Raw genomic sequence first — 21,675 nt, 5'->3', positions numbered from 1 at the left:
CTTGTGTAAATGTCCATTTATGTGTATGTACATAATGTGGCTTAATTCATAGGGTGACAACTGATAACCTGATCCATTTTCAGACTTCAGTTGTGACAATGGAGAGTGCAGAGAGACAACCTAGTAAGTGTACTGCAGCTTGAGGTCAGAAGAATGGATGTGTATATAGTGAGTGGGACTGTGGAACAGTGGGGTAGTGGGGAGTTCCTGAGAATCCATAGAGGAATGTCACAGGAAGGGAGTGAGATCATGGCATAAGGAGAAAAAAAAAGTCAGTACAGAAGATTTAAGAGTCTAGAGCTGTACTGTCTATTATGGTAGCCACTAGCCACTTGTGGTTATGAAAATTTCAATTATATGAAATTAAGGATTCAGTTATTCAGTCACTGTTGACCATATCTCAAGTGCTCAAATAGCTACATGTGGCTAGCAACTTCTGCATTGGACAGCACAGATATAGAACATTTCCATCGCTGCAAAAAGTTCTGTTGGATAGTGCTTGTCTGGAGCAGGGGTTGGCAAACTTTCTGTAAAGGGTCAGATAGCAAATATTTTAGGCTTTACACAGGCCATGCAGCCCTTGTTTCAACTGTTCAACTCTGCTGTTGTAGTAAAAATGCATCTATAGATGATAATGTAAATGACCTTGGCTAGAGCCAATAAAACTATTTTTTTGTTTGTTTGTTTTTCGAGACAGTTTCACTCTTGTTGCCCAGGCTGGAGTGCAGTGGCAAGATTTCGGCTGACTGCAACCTCCGTCTCCTGGGTTCAAGTGATTCTCCTGCCTCAGCCTCTGGAGTAGCTGGGATCCGTGACCTCCGCCTCTGGGTTCAAGTGATTCTCCTGCCTCAGCCTCCCGAGTAGCTGGGATTACAGGCATGCGCCACCACGCCCAGCAACTTTTGTATTTTTACGGGGTTTCTCCATGTTGGTCAGCCTGGTCTCGAATTCCCGACCTCACGTGATCCGCCTGCCTCTGCCTCCCAAAGTGCTGAGATTACAGGCGTGAGCCACTGCACCTGGCCTGAAATTTGAATTTCATATCATTTTCACATCATGAAATAGTCTTTTGATTATTTAACTGTTTAAAAATGTAAAAATCATTCTAGCTCATGGGACATATTAAAACAGGTGGTAAGCCTGATTTGACCTGTGAGATGCAGTTTGCCAACCCTTGGTCTAGAGGAAAAGTAGATCAAAACTTAAGGTTTGTTTACTATGTAGGACATCTGATCACTTGAAAATTTTTAGTGGTTCTTCCAGGCTTGAGAACTTTTCTCTGGCTGAAACTTGGAGTTCACTGCAGGAATGTTTACCTTCCTTTGTTCCCTATTTTTGCAGTCTAGTTCTCTCCAATGGCAGAATCATGGTCCTTCAGTGGGAGATGACTACTGGAATGTTTAATGCTTAATTAAATCATGCCTAAGTCTAAAACACTAAACCCTTCTCTGTCTCCACCTGCTAAGTAGCTGAATCCTCACTTGTAACTTTGTCTAGTATACATTGGAAGTTCGCTGTCACCTGGGATCAGTTCTGCCCCTGTACTGTCTAACAACATGACTATTGGTGGACCAAAGAGAGATTATTTTTCCTAGACCAGAAAGGTTGAGTTTTTATCTTTAGCTATCAACCCCTCCCCCCACCTTTTTATGACCTCACTTTATCTCCAAGTCACATGCTATCTTGAGTGGCACTGTTGAAGGATGCCTCAGGATAAGGGAAAAAAGGTAAGATAAATGCAAAGCAGAATAAAACGGTCAAGGACACAGGAAGGACATAATAGGGGCTAGGATGTGGGAGGCCTTGAGAATTAAGGTAAATTTGTTTGCTATGGAATGAGATGGAAGTCTTAGGAGGTCATCATGAATAGATGTTTCACAAGTGAAAGCTGAGTGGGAGGGCTCACTTAAACATGGACTGAATGCCTACTGTGCACTAGATAGTATGCTGGAGATAAGGAAAAATAAAAGCTACAATCCTTAGAATGGTGGGTTGGAGAAGGACAGAATAAGACTTTTAGATAATAAAAGGCAACAAGATTTAGTGATATAGGATGGTGAGGGGAAAAGGGATATATAGAGGGATTAGAAATGGGTGCTTTGGGGAGAAAAGCAAGTAGTAATCCTAAAAGAAAAAGCTGGAGAACAAAGGATAAAAAATTAGGAGGTTGGTACTTTGCTGAACTAAGGGGTAAAATGGATGAAATCAGGAGCTGTGATTGCTCTTCTGTTCTTTGTGGATGCCCATGTTCAGACCCCCTACGGCCCTTTCCTCTCTGTGGTTGAAGGACAACTACAGAAGAGGTGTCTTCTATATTATAAGATGCAATACTCCCCCCAGATACCTCTCTGTGAAGAAGTCTGATCCAGCGAGAGTTCTACTGCCCATGAGGGGACAGCGTTAGGTTCGAGCTCTCTAATCCAGATTTCTTTGAGTTTATCTTGGTTCTAACCGGCACGCCGGGTTTTCCAGCATTCCCTGAGCTAAGACTCCCTAATCTGGGCTCCGGGTGAGCGCGCATTCCGAGACCCAGGATTTCGCTCCTTCATCCAGGTTCCGGGTTTCCCCTGCGCTCACCCGCTCCAGACTCCACACAAGCGCGGAATCCGGATCCGAGGGCCTGGTAGTCCAGTGTCCGCGTCTTCCGGGTGACTCTGGTTGTCCCGGATCGCGGCGGCGGCGGCGGTGGCGGCGGCTGAGGGACCCGCGGCCCCGGACACAGCGGCACCGGCCGGGCGGGGCGGAGCGGCGCGGGGAGGGGGCAGAGAGCCGGAGCCGGAGCCGGAGCCGGGGTGGGGTGGGGGGGAGGGGCCGCGGGAACGGATGGCGGCCTGGGCCCCGTAGCAGCAGCGGCTCTACGGCCCGGGGCCCCGGGCGGGCGGAGGTGGCGGCTCCCGGGACCGGCCGCGCGGTGAGTCCGGAGCTTTGTGTGGAGCCGGGACTGGGGGAGGAAAGAGGCGGCGGCACCGATGGGGCGCGGGGCTGAGGGGATCTGATGGGGGCCGGGGGCGGCGGCGCTGCCTGACGGAGGAAGTGGGGGTTGGGGGGGCTGGGGCGGAGCGAGGGGAAGGTGTGTAGGGGGTGTCGTTGCGTGGGTGGGGGAGGGGGCGTCGAGGGGCGCGGGGTGAAGTTCAAAGCGTGGCCACGGCCGGTTCAGGCTGAGGGTAGGGGTGCCCGGGAGGGGATTAGGGTCTGGCTAGGTTATGGGAGCAGGCCAGAGAGTTTCTGAGGCGAGTCTGGGTATGTTGAGGGCGCTCAGGGCGACTGGGGCCAGTCAGGGAGTTGGCGGGGGGGGTGGGGGCGGGGGGGTTGTTCAGAGCATAGGGTCGGAAGAAGGACGTGTGCGTGACCTAGGAGTGGGGAGCAAGGTGGCTGGGATCGTGCAGTAAGTAGGTTGTGGGTGTGTGCCCCTAACAGTCTTCAGGTCACATTTACTCCTGTCCTTTTCTTCAAGATGGAGGGATCCCTGGGCCTGGACCTCAACTGCTATCCTTGTACCCCCGGGAGGATTTGTGACCTTATCCTGTTTGGAAAACCCATGCTGCCCTCTTTTCCCTTTATGTGTAATTACGGTTGGATCATCTCTGTGCTTTGCTCAGATTCTCCTTCCTCCCTTTGGGGTTGAGGAGGAGGAGACACATCTGACCAATTAATGTGTGTTTGTGAAACAGGCAGCAGCAAACAGTCATTTCAGCTTCTAGGAATTAGGCTCACACAGGGTGGAGAGATCAGAGCCCTTCAGGGGGAATATTTCTGAACAAATCACAGATGATTAAATTCTCTAAGAAACAGCTCCCTACCTAAATGAGAGTGGGAAAGATGGGGAAGAAAGCCTGTCTGTTTCCAGCCATGTGTCCAGAGCCTAAGGGGTTGAGGAGAGTCCCCAAGCCCCTACAGGCCTCCCTTTTCTGTATTAGGCTTTGCTCTGCAGCCTTGAGTTAATTTCACCCCTGCTGCTTTGTCTTGGGGGAGGGAGTGCTGGTTTAGGCTGTTGTGAGGAGATGACTGTTCTGCTGCCACACACAATAGTCGTGTCATTTTATCGGGAGTGCTACCCCAGGGCTGAGAACTGCTGCAGCAGAGATAAACCGGTCCCTCTCACCCTCCTATTGTGTACACAGTGAAGGTCATAGGTTCAAGTCTTGTCTGAGAGCTTTGGATATGCTCCATCTCCCAGGCTCCTCAGTGCCATTTTCTTCCTTTTCCTGACTGGGGCTTGCCATTGGAGGAGGCCAGAGAGAAAGGCTCTTCTTTTTGAGTGAGGAACAATGCAGAGCTCATTGGCACACATTTTTCAGAAGAATAAGGGATGCCAGCCATGTTGTGCCTGCCTCTTTGGCTAGCCTGTACTAAGTTGTGAAGGAATAGTGTCTGGTAGACTCAATATGATGTTAGTTTCAGACCCTTAAGGAAGAAGACTTCAAGGGAAGGTTCTACTCTTATTTGAATCATCATATTTAATTCTTTTATATAAATGGAACACTCATGCAGTGATTTTTGTTTGTTTCGGAATACCACTAAAAACCTGTGCAGGGTTAAGATGGGGAGTCAAGCCCAGGTGTGGTGGCTCATGCTTGTAATCTTGGCACTTTGGGAGAATGAAGCCAGAGGATGGCTGGAGCCCAGGAGTTCGAGACCAGCCTGGGCAACAAAGCAAGACCCTGTTTTTTAAAAATAAAAAAATTAAAAAGTCAAGAACCAAATACCTTTTTGATGGTGGCTTCCTGGTCAATAATAATAGCACAATAAAAAAGCCACAGAATTTGCCTATCTGGGCAAGGGCTGTGGGAACAAACCTTTCAATATTTATTTTAACTCTAATGAAAGGACATGACTTGCTCATTGTGCAAAAGTCTATATCTGCCTCTCTATTAAGAAATTTGCCAAAGAAATAAACATTTTTGAAAAAATGTATGGGTCTTAGGGATTATTAGTGAGAGAAGGATGAGAACAAACTAGAAGGAATCCTATTGTACATATCTGATAGAAGTGCCCAAATAATATTTATGTACTATTAGTTGTGTAAAAAATTATTTGGGACCAGGCATGGTGCTCACACCTGTAATCCCAGCACTTTGGGAGGCTGAGGCAGGAGGATCACTTGAGCCTAGGAGTTTGAGAATGGCCTGGGCAACATAGTGAGAACCCATCTCTACAAAAATTTAAAAAAGTACAGCTAGCTGGGTGTGGTGGCACATGCCAGTGGTCCCAGCTACTCAGGAGGCTGAGGTGGGAAGATCGATTGAGTTCAGGAGTTCGAGACCAGCTTGGGCAACATGGCAAAACCCCATCTCAACAAATAATATAAAAAATATTAGCTGGATGTAGTGGCATACGCCTGTGGTCCCAGCTACTTGGGAGGCCGAGGTAGAAAGATCCCGTTGAGCCCAGGAGGAGGTTGAGGCTGCAGTGAACCGTGATTGCTCTGCTGTACTCTAGCCTGGGTGATAGAGCAGGACCTTGTATCAAAAAAAAAAAAAAAAAAAATTATTTGGGCCTGGAAAAGAGATTTCCATTTGGGACATTAAAGACAACTTTTCTTTAAAAAGAGATTAGAAGTAAAACTCATTGTGAGTGGGGAATTGTATATAATGTGCTGTGTACACAATAGCCAACCATTTCCCATAGGATAGTGTTGAATAAGAACTTTAGCCTTTGGTTTTGGTAAAGGTCTTTCTGAGGCAATTAGTCTGTCTATGGTGCTTCCCTTATCCTTTTATTTCAGTGAGTTTCTTTAAATGATGGCCTGCCACTGAGGTGTTGGGCCTTTGATAGGAGGGAACAGGTTGTTCTGACCTTTATATATTTTTTGATAACAGAACTGTCTTCAGGCTTTACTGGAGGTGTTGTTTGTCTTTAGACTATTTCCAACTCTGTGTCCTAGGAATATTTGAGTGAAGCCTCAGCTAAACTGAGTCCAAAGCTTTTTGCTCTTGGGCTCTTGGCATTTGTTTCTGAATGCTGTCAGGTGACAGTGAAGGCAGAAGCCTCAGATTAAATTTGTTCTGATTAGATTTAGTGGCTTCAGAGTTGGGCCCTTGCCACAAGGAATCTCATGTGAGTCTTCTGATCGTGACCATCATTCAAAGAGTGCTTTGGATTCCCCCCCAAACACCCGTCCCAGCTTCTTGGTAGAAAAAAATTTCCTTGTGATAGAGGTCTAGAAAGTTGGACAGATTAGTGCTTATTTTGTGAGGATATGGAAGCATAATTTTGGCTCCTGGTAGCAATTATGTTGCAATTAGCATATAGCAACTAAATGACTGGAACACGATAATTTGTTGAGGGGTTTACTGATTGCTCTGTCAAGTGGAAGTGCTACTCCTTATTTGACACTATTGCCTGAGCTTAGCCATGGAGGCTAAGCATAGCAGTGATACGTGTTCTCCAGAAGTTCCCACTCTGCTTCCTCTTTGTAGTTACTTCTTTTCCAGGTACCTTAGTACTTGTACTGCCCTTTTCTCCTACTCCGAAGGTAGCTAAGCAATTGTTATTTCCCTCATGGAAAACTGGTCAAGGATGGGAATACTGCCAGGCAGATGGGACTAGCCTGAGATGAGGCAGCCTTATATCGTGTGGGAAGTTTTCTTTTCAGTCTCTTAATTCTCTCTTCTACTTGATTTTTCAAAATCAGTTTCCTTTAAAGAAAACAAACAAAAACCCCACAAAATGCAAAATATTGTAATGTATTAAATATGCCTTCATGATACCTCCCTTATAAAAGTTGTCTGTGACAGACAAAATGAAGATAGGTGATGTTAATTGGCAGGTTCTGGGTCCACTAAGTGTCAGTGAAGGACTCTTTTTGCTAGGGAACAGGTAAATTCACCAAAGCACCTGCCTAGCTGGGCATGTGGAATTGGCAGCAGCTGTGCAGCTGAAGAGGGATTACTGAGCAGGTGGTTGAAGAATCACATGCCACAGTGACAAGAAAATACTTGGTCTTCCGTGGTTTAGGTTCAGTTTGTATGTGTGAAATTGCGCTTTGTTTCACATTTCTTAATGCTTGTTGATTTGTTAGTAAGATGGTAATAGAATAGAGAAAGAGATTCTTCTGTATCTGTGGTTTTTTAGATCACTGAGTAGCATGCCCTAGACATGGCCCTACACGGCTCTATTGGATTTATGGAAGTTCTGGCTTTATGCTCTGTGAATGGGAGGGAAATAGTGGTAATTCAGTGTTTCTAGTACTTGTTTATTAAACGGAAATGGGAAGGAGAAAATTCCTTGCTTTCAGTGTGGTGAAAAAGATTTAGCCTACTGGGTGGATACCTAATAGGTTTTATGCAAATGATGTAATTGACTTTTTGTGGAAGTCTACCTGACATGCCTTACTCAAGACATTTGCATGTGTTTTTATATTATGAATATATTTCCCCACGTGAAGTTTGCATCTCTTCGGTTGTTTGTTTCTTTTTTTTTCCTTTTTTTTTTTTTTGAGACGGAGTTTCGCTCCTGTGGCCCAGGCTGGAGTGTAATGGTGCAATCTTGGCTCACTGCAACCTCTGCCTCCCAGGTTCAAGCAATTCCTTGCATCAGCCTCCAGAATAGCTGGGACTACAGGCGCCCACCACCACGCCCAGCTAATTTTTGTCTTTTTAGTAGAGACAGGGTTTCATCATGTTGGCCAGGCTGCTGTCGAGCTCCTGACCTCAGGTGATCCACCCACCTCGGCCTCCCAAAGTGCTGGGATTACAGCTGTGAGCCATCATGCCCTGCCAGTTTTTTTCAATTTTTAGTTTCTCCCAGCACCTTTGTAACTCTTTTCCCTGACATTGACATTAACATCACTTGTTAGAACCAAGTCATCACCAGAAGAAATGATGTTAAGTAACATCACCACTAGATATTTATCTTAAAAACGGATGTAGGCCGGGCTCAGTGGCTCATGCCTGTAATCCCAGCACTTTGGGAGGCTGAGGCGGGCAGATCACCTGAGGTCAGGAGTTTGAGACCAGCCTGGCTGACATGGTAAAACTCTGTCTCTACTAATGATACAAAAATTAGCCAGGCTTGGTGGTGCACGCCTGTAATTCCAGCTACTCGGGAGGCTGAGGCAGGAGAATCGCTTGAACCTGGGAGGTGGAGGTTGCAGTGAGCTGAGATTGCACCATCGCACTCCAGCCTGGTCAACAAGAATGAAACCGTGCCTCAAAAAAAAAAAAAAAGTTGGCGGGGGGTATAGCATTTCCTATAACTTGGGAAAAGACTATTTGAGGTTTTCTGAAAATTCGGATTTTTTAATAGATTATCATCTTCTGTTAATATGATTTTCTCTTTCATATGTTTGTGCCACTATAATAGGAATGCCATAGAGCCTAAAACTTATAAGCAAGTAACTTTGTGTTTATTTTCTGACCTTTTTAGCACCTTCCATTCATTTTCTATATTAGGCCAACAGGTTGTATGCCCCTTTTCTTGAAACACATACACACACGACCTAATGGAATTCACAGGGTACTAATTAACGGATGATTGAAGAGAAATGAGCCATATGAACTGTTTTAAAGTTCAGAAATCTCTTTCCCACAGCCCAAGTGGAGTGAAGGCTCTTTGAGGGAAAGGGAGGCCAACTATGACTCAGGTCAGGGCCTATGGAGCACTGCATAGACGGGGACATTTGCAGTGATCTACCTAAACCTAAGTGAGCTTTAAGTGGAAGCCCAGTGACAGCAGTTAATTGTTTAGTATTCACTTCTAGGAAAGAATGTCAAGTTCTTGATTTCCTCATACGAAGCTATGGCAGTTTTTTGTGTTTGTTTTATTAAAACTGTTCACAAACCACTTATCCTTTCCTAGCACTCTCAGTAGTTTGCTTCCTTTTACCTTTCCCCCACCCCCATCTCTTATCCCACTTCCCTACCCTGAAGACTTCTCTAGCAGCTTGGAAACACTCTAATTACTGTAGCTATTATAGTCACAACCCAGATCCTCCACCTCCTTCTCTCTCACCCCTTTCTTTCTTCCCCCCTCCCCTTGCTCTAGCAGCAGGAGTTGAACTGCAGTCTCATGAGCACAGTCAGATCTATGAATGAGCTTTATATCTTGTCAAGGCAGAACTCCAGATCCAACAGGGCTAATTTTTCATGGTTCTCTTGCTGTTTGTTCTTGGATCAGAGTCCCAGAAATAAGAGATGGCAAATACCTATCAGGTCATATCTAGTCCATCACTCAGGGGCAAACCTAGGATTTTTCTCTTGTCTCTGTGAGAAATTTTTCCTTCTTTCTTTTGCAGGTGAGAGCTGTCTGATGCCAGACAAGCTCTGAAACTGCCTTCTTTTTATTGTGTTCTCTGGTCATTAGTGTCTGGCCAACTTCTTTGGGTTTTTTTTTTTAATTCCATTTTTCAGGAATACATGCTCCCAGCAAGATCTCTGTCCCTTCTTCAGTCCTTTCTTGATTGTTGGCATCACCTTTGTGGATTCCTTTTGTACCATCAGTTATCTATGCCAGAAGTATCACTTTTCTGACCTTTGCCACAAGTGTCACTGTGGCCTGCTTTTAAGGAGGTACACTTGATGGAAACACAGGACATAAATTCTAGCAGGTGGTAATTAATAAAATACTTTAGAAAATATGTGTCTTGGCTGGGTGCGGTGGCTCATACCTCTAATCTAAGCACTTTGGGAGGCCGAGACGGGCAGATCATGAGGTCAAGAGATCGAGACCATCCTGGCCAACATGGTGAAATCCCGTCTCTACTAAAAATACAAAAATTAGCTGGGCATGGTGGTGCACGCCTGTAGTCCCAGCTACTCGGGAGGCTGAGGAAGGATGATTGCTTGAATCTGAGAGACGGAGGTTGCAGTGAGCGGAGATCGTGCCACTGCATTCCAGCCTGGCAACAGAGCAAGGCTCTGTCAAAAAGAAAAAAGAAAATATGTGCTTTAACCCCTGTACTATATGAACAAATGTTGCTTCTTCTGTTCTAACACTTCTCTTTATGTGGATGAAATTTTATTTTTCTGTGTCTTTGTTACAGTTAAGATATTGTCTGAGAGTGTTATGTTTTCTTTACTAGTATGCTTTTTTTTTTTTCTTTTTTGAGGCAGGGCATTGCTCTGTCACCAGGCTGGAGCATAGTGGCACAATCACGATCACAGCTCGCTGCAGGCTTAACCTCCTGAGCTCAAGCAATTCTCCCACCTCAGCCTCCCAAACAGTTGGAAGTACAGGCAGGCGCCACCACACCCAGCTAATTTTTTTTTTTCTCCCTCCCTCCCCTTCCTCTCCTTCCTTCCTTCCTTCTTTCATTTCCTTTCTTTTCTTTTCTTTTCTTTTCTTTTTCCTTCCTTCCTTTTCTCCTCTCTCCTCCTCCTCCTGCTTCCTTAAGACAGGGTCTCATTCTGTTGCCTAGGCTGGAGTACAATGGTGCAGTCATAGCTCATTCCAGCCTCAATGCCACCACACCTGGCTAATTTTGTGTGTGTGTTTTTGTTTTGCTGCATTGCCCAGGCTTGTCTCGAACTCCTGGGCTCAAGCCATCCTCCCACCTTGGCCTCCCAAAGTGCTGGGATTATAGGCGTGAGCCACTGTGACCAGCCCAATTTTTAAATTGTTTTGTAGAGATGGAGTCTCACTATGTTGTGTGCCACTGCACTCCAGCCTGGTTGCCCAGGCTGGTCTCAAACTCCTGGACTCAAGCAGTCCTCCTTCCATGGTTTCCCAAAGTGCTGGGACTACAGGTATGAGCCACCATGCCTGGCTAGTATAGCTTTTCAAAGAATAGAGGAAAAAAAATCATAGAATTGAGAGTCATAAAACCCAGATTCTGATCATTACTGTGCCTCTAATTAGCTGTTTATCCTTGTGCAAGTCATGCCCCTGTTTTCATGTGCCTCATCTGTGAAATGAACACATTAGACTGGATGATCGCTGCGGTTCCATTTAGCTGTAGAATATCATGATACCAAGATTGAGAGTCAGGTTGACACCTGTAGTCCTAGCACTTTGAGAGGCTGAGGCAGGAGGATCACTTGAGCCCAGGAGTTGGAGACCAGCCTGGGCAACAGAGAGGCCTCATATCTTAAAAAAGAAAAAAAAAAAAAAAATTCAGCCTGGCCAACATGGTGAAACCTTGTCTCTACTAAAAATACAAAATTAGCCAGGTGTGGTGGCATATGCCTGTAATCTCAGCTACTTGGGAGGCTGAGGCAGGAGAATCACTTGAACTTGGGAGGTAGAAGTTGCAGTGAGCCGAGATCAAGCCGTTGCACTGCAGCCTGGGCAACAAGAGAGAAAGTCCATTTTAATAAATAAGTAAATAATTAGCCAGGTGGTGGGCACTGTGGTCCCAGCTCCTCAGGAAGCAGAGATGGGAGGATCGCTTGAGCCCAGGAGGTCGAGGCTGCAGTGAGCTGTGATCTCACCACTGCACTTCAGCCTTAGTGACAGAGCGAGACCCTATTTCCAAAAAAAAAAAAAAAAGATTATGGTGGAAGAACAGGACAAAAATATTTGACATAAATGAGCATTTTTTTTTTTTTATTGCTGTGTCAAAAATATAGCCAGTATTCAGAAGGGCTAATGAGTGCAATTTCAGTTCCCTGGGGCTTGACTCTCACTACTCTTTGATTTGTTTGGAAAGCTGCACTTTTTATTAGGCCATCTTTTTTTGGAGGGTTTTGTAGCCTCATTCTACAGGCTCACCAGCTTGCCACATACATCTTTTTCTAGTGTGCTTAAAACATAGGAGTGGAAATCAGAAAGCTGCAAAAAAGGCTGGCCTGGCGTGGTGGCTCACCCCTGTAATCCCAGCACTTTGGGAGGCCGAGGAGGGTGGATCAGCTTGAGGTCAGGAGTTTGAGAAAGCTGCAGAAAAGGAACCTTAGCTTGTGAGAAGGAAGTTGTACCTGGAAGGATTTGCCATCTATCAATAAGAAGTAACTTTGTAAATTCAGTCAAGGATCTAATAATCTATTATATCTGAAATCTGGGAGCTAAATTGGACTGATTATGGAGGTTAGTTGGATATTTTTCCACTTTTGACTAGTCAGTAGAAATTCCACTTTGAATTAACTTCTTGGGACTCAGTACAAGTTGAGTTGCCCACAGTGTTTTGTTCGGAAAATTATGTTGTTATTTATTTTTTTTTGACAGGGTCTTACCCAGCCTTGACCTAGTGCGTTCACCTCAGCCTTCCAAGTAGCTGGGACTACAAAAGTGTGCCACTATGCTTGGTTAATTTTTGTATTTTTTTTTGTAGAGATGATGGTTTGCCATGTTGCTCAGGCCAGTCTTGAACTCCTAGGCTCAAGCCATCCTCCTGCTTCAGCCTCCCAAAGTGCTGGGATTACAGGTTTGAGCCACTGCACTCAGCCAATTACGTTATTTTTAATGCTGAAAATGCACATTGATGACATTTGCTGAAGTATGACAAACAAGGGGGTATCTCTGAAATACCCTCCTGAAAGAGACGAGAAATGAAAAGCTGGTTGGTAAGTGTATCAGGAACTTTCAGATTGAGAGTAATGTTAGGAAGTATTTACTTTCAAGCAGTTTTTTTTTTCTTTTTGAGACGAAGTCACTCTGTTGCCCAGGCTGGAGTGCATTGGCGCGATCTTGGTTCACTGCAACCTCCGCCTCCTGGGTTCAGGCGATTCTCCTGCCTCAGCCTCCTGAGTAGCTGGGATTACAGGCATGTGCCACCACACCTGGCTAATTTTTCTATTTTTAGTAGAGATGAGGTTTCACCATGTTGTTCAGGCTGGTCTTGAACTCCTGACCTCATGATCCGCCCACCTCGGCCTCCCAAAGTGTTGGGATTACAGGCGTGAGCCACTGTACCCAGCTGCTTTCAAGCAGTTTTAAGGAAGTAAAATTACACAACCAAGTTGTTAATTCCCCATGTTAGGATTTTTATCAGCATTTTCCAGTTAATTATTTGATATGGGACTTTGAGTAGCAGCTATTAATACTTACTGAATAGTAAGAGGATGCTGGTGTTTTAGTCTTTTGTTGTTGTTAACATAGCAAAATCATAGCTTTAATCTACCTTTGAACATTGGAAGTAATGTTCACTGTTTTCAGATTTGTACTTAAAACATCTGTTGGTCCAGGCATGGTGGCTCACACCTGTAATCCCAGCACTTTGAGAGGCCAAGGCTGGCGGATCACTTGAGGCCAGGAAGAGACCAGCCTGGTGAACATGGTGAAACCCCGTCTCTACTAAAAATACAAAAAAAAAGTTAGGCGTGGTGGCATATGCCTGTAATCCCAGCTACTCGGGAGGCTGAGGCATTAGAATCATTTGAACCTAGGAGGCAGAGGTTGCAGTGAGCCGAGATTGCACCACTGTACTCTAGCCTGGGTGACAGAGCAAAATTGTGTCTTTAAAAAAAAAAAAAAAAAAATCTATTGGTCTGGAGTAGAAAAGTTTGGTAGGCAAAACTATTGTTTGTTTTGGATCATTAAAAAGTCCTGAGAGTGCCTTGCTTTATTCCCAGCCATCTGTAGCACATTACTAATTTTTAGTTCATCTAAAGGTTATTTGGGGAAGTGTTCCACTTGAATGTGAGATTTTAGAATGATTTATATTAGAAATATAAGTAGTTTGTTTGTTTTTTGTTTTTTTTTTCCCCCGAGATGGAGTTTCTCTTTGTTGCCCAGGCTGGAGTGCAGTGGCACAATCTTGGCTCACTGCAACTTCCACCTCCTGGGTTCAAGCAATTCTCTTGCCTCAGCCTCCTGAGTAGGTGGCATTACAGGCATGCGGCACCATGCCTGGCTAATTTTTTATTTTTAGTGGAGATGGGGTTTCTCCATGTTAGTCAGGCTGGTCTCGAACTCCCAACCTCAGGTGATGCACCAACCTCCACCTCCCAAAGTGCTGGGATTACAGGCATGAGCCACAACACCCGGCCAATATAAGTAGTTTTTTGTTTGTTTTTGTTTTTGTTTTGTTTGTTTGAGACAGAGTCTCGCTCTGTCGCCCAGGTAGGTGTGCAATGACGTAATCTCGGCTCACTGCATCCTCAACCTCCTGGGTTCAAGTGATCCTCCTGCCTCAGCCTCCCAAGTAGCTGGTATTATAGGTATCTGCCACCACACCCAGCTAATTTTTGTATTTTTTAGTAGAGACGGGGTTTCCCCATGTTGGTCAGGCTTGGTCTCAAACTCCCAACCTCAGGTGATCCACCCGCCTCGGCCTCCCAAAGTGCTGGGATTATAGCCGTGAGCCACCGCAACTGGCCTATAAGTAGTTTTTATAGATGGTTTAAAAAAAATGCGAAGTGGAGCATGGGGTTTGGATTACAAAGTAGCCAAAGTGGGTACCATGAAACCTTTGGCTATCAGACCACAGCATGAAATCCAGATTAGGCAGTTAGTCCACATTGCATGCTGGTACCACATTTCATGCTGGTACTTATAGTTTCGTAGACTGTAGTTCAGTATTTATGGAGAAAGACAGCAGTGTCTGCTCTATCCTGTGTACAAAGTACAGCTAGTAGGGTCTTGGGATATTATCAGCAGCATGCCTAACAACATTCCTAGGTGGGCACTTTGTGTCTGGTTGAGATGGATTTTCATTCATAGGAACAGAAGTGAATGTTCATGAATATAAGACGAGTGCGGTGGCTCTTGCTTGTATGGGAGGCCGAGGCTGGAGGATCACATGAGCCCAGGAGTTGAAGGCCAACCTGGACAACATAGACCCCATCTCTACAAAAAATTTGAAAACCTGCCATGGTGGCACACTCCTGTAGTTCCAGCTACATGGAAAGTGGATCACTTGAGCTTGGGAGGTTGAGGCTGCTGTGAGCTGTGATCATGCCACTTTACTCTAGCCTGGGCAACAGTGAGACCCTGTCTCAAAAATAATAAAAAAAATAAAGACCAAAAATGTACCTTGTAAATTTCAGTTACAAATTCTGAAATTCGGTGTAAAGCTCAGCATTTATCTGTTTTGGAACAGATGCTTCTAGAGCAGAGTTCTAAAGAATGGTATCAAAAATGAAACTATAAGAAAAGACATGGAATTGTGAAGCTTATGACATATATATCTGAAGGGTATATAAGGAAGGGAAGAAATTTGTTTCTACTTGGCATATGCTTTCAGATGTACTTCCAGTTCATAATTTGAAACCCGCCTATGCTTTTCTCCTTGAAGCATTGCTGTTCTTCCAGTTGCTTTGGCTTAAAACTTTTGACTCATATTTGGTTCTTTTTTTTTCCTTTTTTTTGGAGGCAGAGTCTCGCTCTGTCACCCAGTCTGGAGTCCGGTGGTGCGGTCTCGGCTCACTGCAACCTCTGCCTCCTGGGTTCAAGCGATTCTCCTGCCTCAGCCTCCCAAGTAGCTGGGATTACAGATGCCCACCACCATGCCTGGCTAATTTTTGTATTTTTAGTAGAGACAGGATTTCACCAGGTTGGCCAGGCTGGTCTTGAACTGCTGACCTCGTGATCTGCCTACCTCGGCCTCCCAAAGTGCTGGGATTATAGGCATGAGCCACCGCGCCTGGCCTCATATTTGGTTCTTTTTTTCGTCCTCACCACCTCATCTGAATCATTCACCAAATTAAGTATCTAAGCATTCACTAATTGGATAGCCTGACATTTAGCCTCACTTTTTCTTTTTTTTTTGAGACAGAGTCTTGCTCTGTCACCCAGACTGGAGTGCAATGGTGCGATATCGGCTCACTGCAACCTCCACCTCCTGGGTTCAAGCGATTCTCCTGTCTCAGCCTCCCAAGGAGCTGCGATTACAGGTGCGTTCCACCACGCCCAGCTAATTTTTGTATTTTTTTGAGATGGAGTCTCAGTCTGTTGCCCACGCCCTGTCTCAGTGCAGTGGCGTGATCTCGGCTCACTGCAACCTCCACTGCCCAGGTTCAAGCAATTCTCCTGCCTCAGCCTCCCGAGTAGCTGTGATTACAGGCGTCTGCCACTGCACCTGGCTAATTTTGTATTTTTAGTAGAGACGGGGTTTCTCCATGTTGGTGACATTGGTCTCGAACTCCCGACCTCAGGTGATCCGCTTGCCTCAGCCTCCCAAAGTGCTGGGATTACAGGTGTGAGCCTGGCCTCACTTTTTAATCTGACCAAGTTCAGGTCTTCATCTTCTATATATATTGCAATAACCTCATGGTTATTGCCTCTTTCTGTATTGCATACTACATACAACTGCTATATTATAATTTTTATTTACTCATTTAGGTAGTATTTACTGGTCACTTATATGCCAGGCCACACATGGTCTTGTCCTATTTGGACTTGTAGTCTAGTCGAAGAGACAATTAATGAATTTATGATTATGAACTAAAGTGCTCTGAAAGATAAGAATTTTGTTCTAGAAAAGTGTGTAGCAAATAAAGCCAGCATAGACCTTTAAAATTATAATTTCGATCATTTTGCTTCTTTCTATAAAACCTTTGATGGTTCCCATTGCCTATATATAGGTCAATATTCAAGGTTCTTTATGATTTGACCAAACCTGGCCTTCCTCAACCTTATTTCATATTTTTCATTTTATCCATATCTTTTTTGTTTTGTTTTTAAGATACGGGCTCTTGCTATGTTTCCCTGGCTGGCCTCAAACTCCTGGGCTCAAGTGACCTGCCTCAGCCTCTCAAGTAGCTGGGATTACAGGCCTGCGCTAGCATACCCAGTTTATCCTTTTTTTTTTTACAGCTATTCCTTCAAGTTACCCTGCATTTTTCAGTCTCCATATCTTAGGGTTTTTTTTTTTTTCTCTTCTGTTCTGTTGGAATGCACTACCTTGCTCCCAGGACACTTAACTCCCAAATCTAACCATTCCTTCAACTTAGCAAAAAATTTCCTTCCTGAAGCCTTTCTTATCTCACTTCTTCCTATCCACCTATCTCCAGAATTGATTTCATCTTCCTCTTTATCTCTTTAACTTTTTGCTGGGATCTCTTTTGTAGTACATTATCACATGTTGCCTTTTTTTTTTTTTTTTTTTTTTTGAGATGGAGTCTTACTCTGTCACCCAGGCTAGAGTGCAGTGATCTTGGCTCATTGCAACCTCCGCCTCCCAGGTTCAAGCAATTCTCCTGCCTCAGCCTCCCGAGTAACTGGGATTACAGTTGCCCGCCACTGCGCCTGGCTAATTTTTGTATTTTAGTAGAGACGGGGTTGAGTTTCACCATCTTGGCCAGGCTGGTCTCGAACTCCTGACCTTGTGATCCACCTGCCTCGGCCTCTGAAAGTGCTGGGATTACAGACGTGAGCCACCGCGCCCAGCCCACATGTTGTCTTTAATTGTAATTATTTGTGAATATATTTTCTTCATCCCTCATTTTAAGCTCGTGAGATACCTGTGTCTTCTCTGTTCCCTAAACTCTTAGCCCAGTGCTTCTTTGAATATAACTTTATGCTTAATTAATGCTTGATGAATTGAATTAGAACTTGATTCTTGAAAAAAGAAATTGTGATTTTTTTTTTAGACTTCTTTTTATGCAAAAGTAACGTAACTTCCATTCAACACATTTTATCCCAAATTGAATAAACTAGGAAAAAGGCAGACGGTGAAAGCCTTGAGAAATTGTTCAGATTCAAGGACAAGCATTTGTTGCCTTTACTGCATATAACTGTACTGTGGTTCCATACATCCAAGCTGATAGAAAACTTGGAGCAGGGGTCTAGTGGTGATGCATGGCAGGTGGAGGTGAGGTAAATTAGTCACAGGAACCAAATTGGTCCTGCTAGGGCAATATAGGCATTGTTGGGCCATCTGGGTGTGGTTGACTTCTGGGAGGTCTTTTTAGTTTTTCTTTCTCACTTCATTCCATAAATATTTATTGGATGCCCTGTTCTAGTTGTTTAAGATCTATCAATGAACAAAATAGACAAAAAAAAAAAAAAAAAAATCAACCTCGTGGATATTATCTTTGAATAGGAGATAGAAATAAACGTAATATATAAAATTAGGAAGGTAATATCTGATATGGGGAAAAGTACAGCAAGATAAGGAGAATTGGGAGTGGAAAAGAGGGTTAGGTAGGAGAGGTGGGAGGGGTTGCAACCTTAAATAAGATGGTTAAAGTAGAGATCTTTGAGAAATGTTGTGTTACTGGGTTGTTAGGCACTTCCCTGAGATTAGTGGATTCTCTTCTGCCTAGCAGAGAGAAAGGCAATGTCTACAATTGTTCCGGAGTCCAGCTGACACTGAGGAGAAATAGCTACTCCTTATGTTCTTTTCTCCTGGCTACTCCTCTGGCTGGCATCACTGGAACTTAACTGGGGTGAAAATTGCAGTCAGTCATGTCTGGAAGACAGCAGGGGTGGAACTAGAGGCCTTCTAACCCAGTTCCCTGAGGGGTGGGATTTACCCTTCTGCTGACTGAGCCTTGGTTGCCTGGAGTGATGGGTGAGGTAGGCCTCTGACTTTTTTCCTTCCTCAAAGAGAGAAGCCCGGTATCATAACCTTCTCTCTTCTTAGTGAGGCCTCAGCAACTTTATTTCAGGTAGCTCTTTAAAAATAAGCTTTCAAAGAGTGTGTGCTATGCTCCTGGCCTAAAGCATGAATTTTCAGGTTTTTGGTGCTTTGACTTCCTCTCAACACATTAGCTGTGTTTCGGAAGTCTCAGTACCTAATTCAGCAGCCTAAAGATGAAATTTTCTTATATCTAGATGCTCTCTTGTTTGAATTGCACATTGTAAATTTATTTATTTATTCCCTTGCTTACTCTTTTCTTTCTTTCTTTCTTTCTTTTTTTTTTTTTGAGACAGAGTCTTGCTCTGTCGCCTAGGCTGGAGTGCAGTGGCACTTGGCTCACTGCAAGCTCTGCCTCCCCGGTTCACGCCATTCTCCTGCCTCAGCCTCCCAAGTAGCTGGGACTACAGGCACCTGCCACCACACCCGGCTAATTTTTTGTATTTTTAGTAGAAGTGGGGTTTCACTGTGTTAGCCAGGATGGTCTTGATCTACTGACCTCATGATCTGCCCTCCTCGGTCTCCCAAAGTGCTGGGATTACAGGCGTGAGCCACCACGCCTGGCCTGCTTTGCTTACCCTTTTCTAACCCTTCTACTTCATTATTTTTCTTGTTACCCTTTCCCTTTTCTCCTTTCATGAAGCTGATAGGAAACAGAAGTCCCTTAGGTCAGACAGCTATTTAGGTAGTTGGCTAGAAGCTAAAATTTATACCTAATATGCAAGCGATGGAATGGAATGTCTTATTTCCTTTTTTTTTTTTTTTTTTTTTTTTGAGACAGAGTCTCGCTCTGTCACCCAGGCTGGAATGCAGTGGCGCGATCTCAGCTCACTGCAACCTCTAACTCCCAGGTTCAAGCGAGTCTCCCACCTCAGCCTCCTGAGTAGCTGGGATTACAGGCATGCGCTACCACGCCCAGCTAATCGTTGTGTTTTTGGTAGAAACGGGGTTTTACCGTGTTGGCCAGGCTGGTCTTGGAACTCCTGACCTCAGGTGATCCACCCACCTCGGTCCCAAAGTGCTGGGATTACAGGCATGAGCCACTGTGCCTGGCTGAATGTCTTATTTCTGTCCACATGTTATATTGGATTCAGCTTGTGGACATCAAGCTCTCAGCCTGTTACACTGTATGCCATTTGATGTAGCTGAGGATATATTGGGACCTGTTTACTCTGTTTTTGGTTATTTATACCATCAGCTTGTGTAGTTACAGTACACAAGAAGGCCCATTTGCCATTTTGTAAAAATGTGGTCTTTTTCATATATAATTTTAGAATAAAGGTGTGTGTTTGTGTGTGTCTGTTTAAAGAGGTGGGGTCTTGCTGGGTTGCCCAGGTTGGAGGACAGTGGCTATTCACAGGTGTGATCATAAGTGTGCCATGGCCTCAAACTCATAGGCTTGAGCTGTCTTCCTACCTCAGCCTCCCAGGTAGCTGGGACTATAGGCACATGGCACTGCACCTGGCAGAATAAATGAACTTTTTTTTTTTTTTTTTTTGAGACGGAGTCTCGCTCTGTTGCCCAGGCTGTGGTACACCGTTGCAATCTCGGCTCACTGCAACCTCTGCCTCCTGGGTTCAAGTGAGTCTCCTACCTCAGCCTCCCAAGTAGCTGGGATTACAGGTGCCTGCCACCAAGGCTGGCTAATTTTTGTATTTTTAGTTTTTAGTAGAGACAGGGTTTCACCATGTTGGCCAGGCTGGACTCAAACTCCTGACCTCAAGTGATCCCCCGCTTCCCAGACTCACAAAGCACTAGGATTACAAGTATGAGCCACCACATGGCCAGAATAAATGAATTTTGTAGTGAACTCAGATCTATACTAAGAAAAAATCTATTACTTTTAAGCAGATAGAGTTCTAATATTGGGTGGTCTTCTGGGCAGATTTTATATTACCTTTCTCTGGGAGGGTTTGCTGTATATCAAACTTGGAATTCATACATTCTCCTTACCTATGCTTAAGTAGTACCATAACATATTACTGATATTGTGAATTTTAAAGCCAGCAGCTGTTAATCCAAGTGTATCTTGTTGTTTTCTTTAGTGGTTGAAAGGATATCAGTTTAACTGACCAAACTGTATTGCTTTTATTAGTAAGAGAACTTGAACATAGCTTGTTTGCTGCTGTTTTCTTAATAATGTTTCTGTGGTTTGTGTTAGTAGGCCCTTCCAGTTGCAGAGCTAGAAATCTACGCAATGTGGATTTCAGATGAGTTTCATAACACTATCTGACACAGTGGGAAGTGCAAGGAAGTATCTGGCAATATTATTTTTCTTATGGAGCCTTCCATAAGAAAGAAATTCAGTTATAACAGGTCATATTTGGGTAGGTGACATAATGGTAAAATGACATTTTCTGCCAATAACAAAACCTATATATTGTACCTGTGTGATTTTTTTTTTTTGGGACAGAGTCTCACCCTGTTGCCCAGGCTGGAGTGCAGTGGCGCAATCTCGGCTCACTGCAAGCTCTGCCTCCCGGATTCACACCATTCTCCTGCCTCAGCCTGCCAAGTAGCTGGGACTACAGGTGCCCACCACCACACACCCAGCTAATTTTTTGTATTTTTAGTGGAGATGGGTTTCACTGTGTTAGCCAGGATGGTCTCGATCTCCTGACCTTGTGATCCGCCCATCTCGGCCTCCCAAAGTGCTGGGATTATAGGCCTGGCCCGTACCTGCGTGATCTTAAGCATTTGATTTATTTAAAAGTTACCAGGGCTTGGCGTAGTGGCTCACACCTGTAATCCCAGCGCTTTGGGAAGCCAAGGTGGGCGGATCACTTGAGGTCAGGAGTTCGAGACTAGCGTAGCCAACATGGTGAAACCCCCATCTCTACTAAAAATACAAACATTAGCTGGCATGGTGGCGAATACTTGTAATCCCAGCTACTCAGGAGGCTGAGGCCTCTGCCTACCTGGGAGGCAGAGGTCGTAGTGAGCCAAGATTGCAACACTGTACTCCAGCCTGGGTGACAGACTGAGACTCTGTCTCAAAAAAAAAAATAAAAAATGAAAGTGTTATTGGCCAGGAGCAGTGGCTTACACCTTTAATCCCAGCACTTTGGGAGGCTGAGGCGGGCAGATCACCCTGAAGTCAGAAGCTCGAAACCAGCCGGGCAAACATGGCAAAACCCCGTCTCTACTAAAAATACAAAAAATTAGCCTGGCATGGTGGCAGGCGCCTATAATCCCAGCTCCTCGGGGGGTCTGAGGCAGGAGAATCGCTTGAACCTGGGAGGCAGAGGTTGCAGTGAGCCGATATCGTGCCACTGCACTCC

General features: G+C 44.7%; 1 protein-coding gene and 1 long non-coding RNA gene across 3 annotated transcripts in view; one reads left to right on the top strand and one right to left on the bottom strand.

Annotated features, from left to right (window-relative positions):
- LOC131381112 (uncharacterized) overlaps positions 1-21,675 on the bottom strand; it is a 71,313-nt gene that overhangs the window by 15,682 nt on the left and 33,956 nt on the right. The gene's annotated exons all lie outside the window — the stretch shown is intronic.
- The window catches only part of ZNF609 (zinc finger protein 609), a 222,964-nt gene continuing 204,109 nt past the window's right edge, over positions 2,821-21,675 (top strand). Inside the window, exon 1 of one of the 2 annotated variants that reach the window (XM_032175816.2) lies at positions 2,821-2,911. The gene's annotated coding sequence lies outside the window, so the exon portion shown is untranslated. Of the gene's footprint in view, positions 2,912-3,173; positions 3,241-21,675 lie in introns of those variants that run through there. The other variant, XM_058427235.1, reaches the window with a different exon arrangement.

Source organism: Hylobates moloch, unplaced genomic scaffold (assembly GCF_009828535.3).
Source record: "Hylobates moloch isolate HMO894 unplaced genomic scaffold, HMol_V3 SCAFFOLD_14, whole genome shotgun sequence".
Taxonomy (NCBI): domain Eukaryota; kingdom Metazoa; phylum Chordata; class Mammalia; order Primates; family Hylobatidae; genus Hylobates; species Hylobates moloch.
Note: the sequence above shows the minus strand (reverse complement) of the source record. Positions and strands in the feature narration are given on the sequence as shown.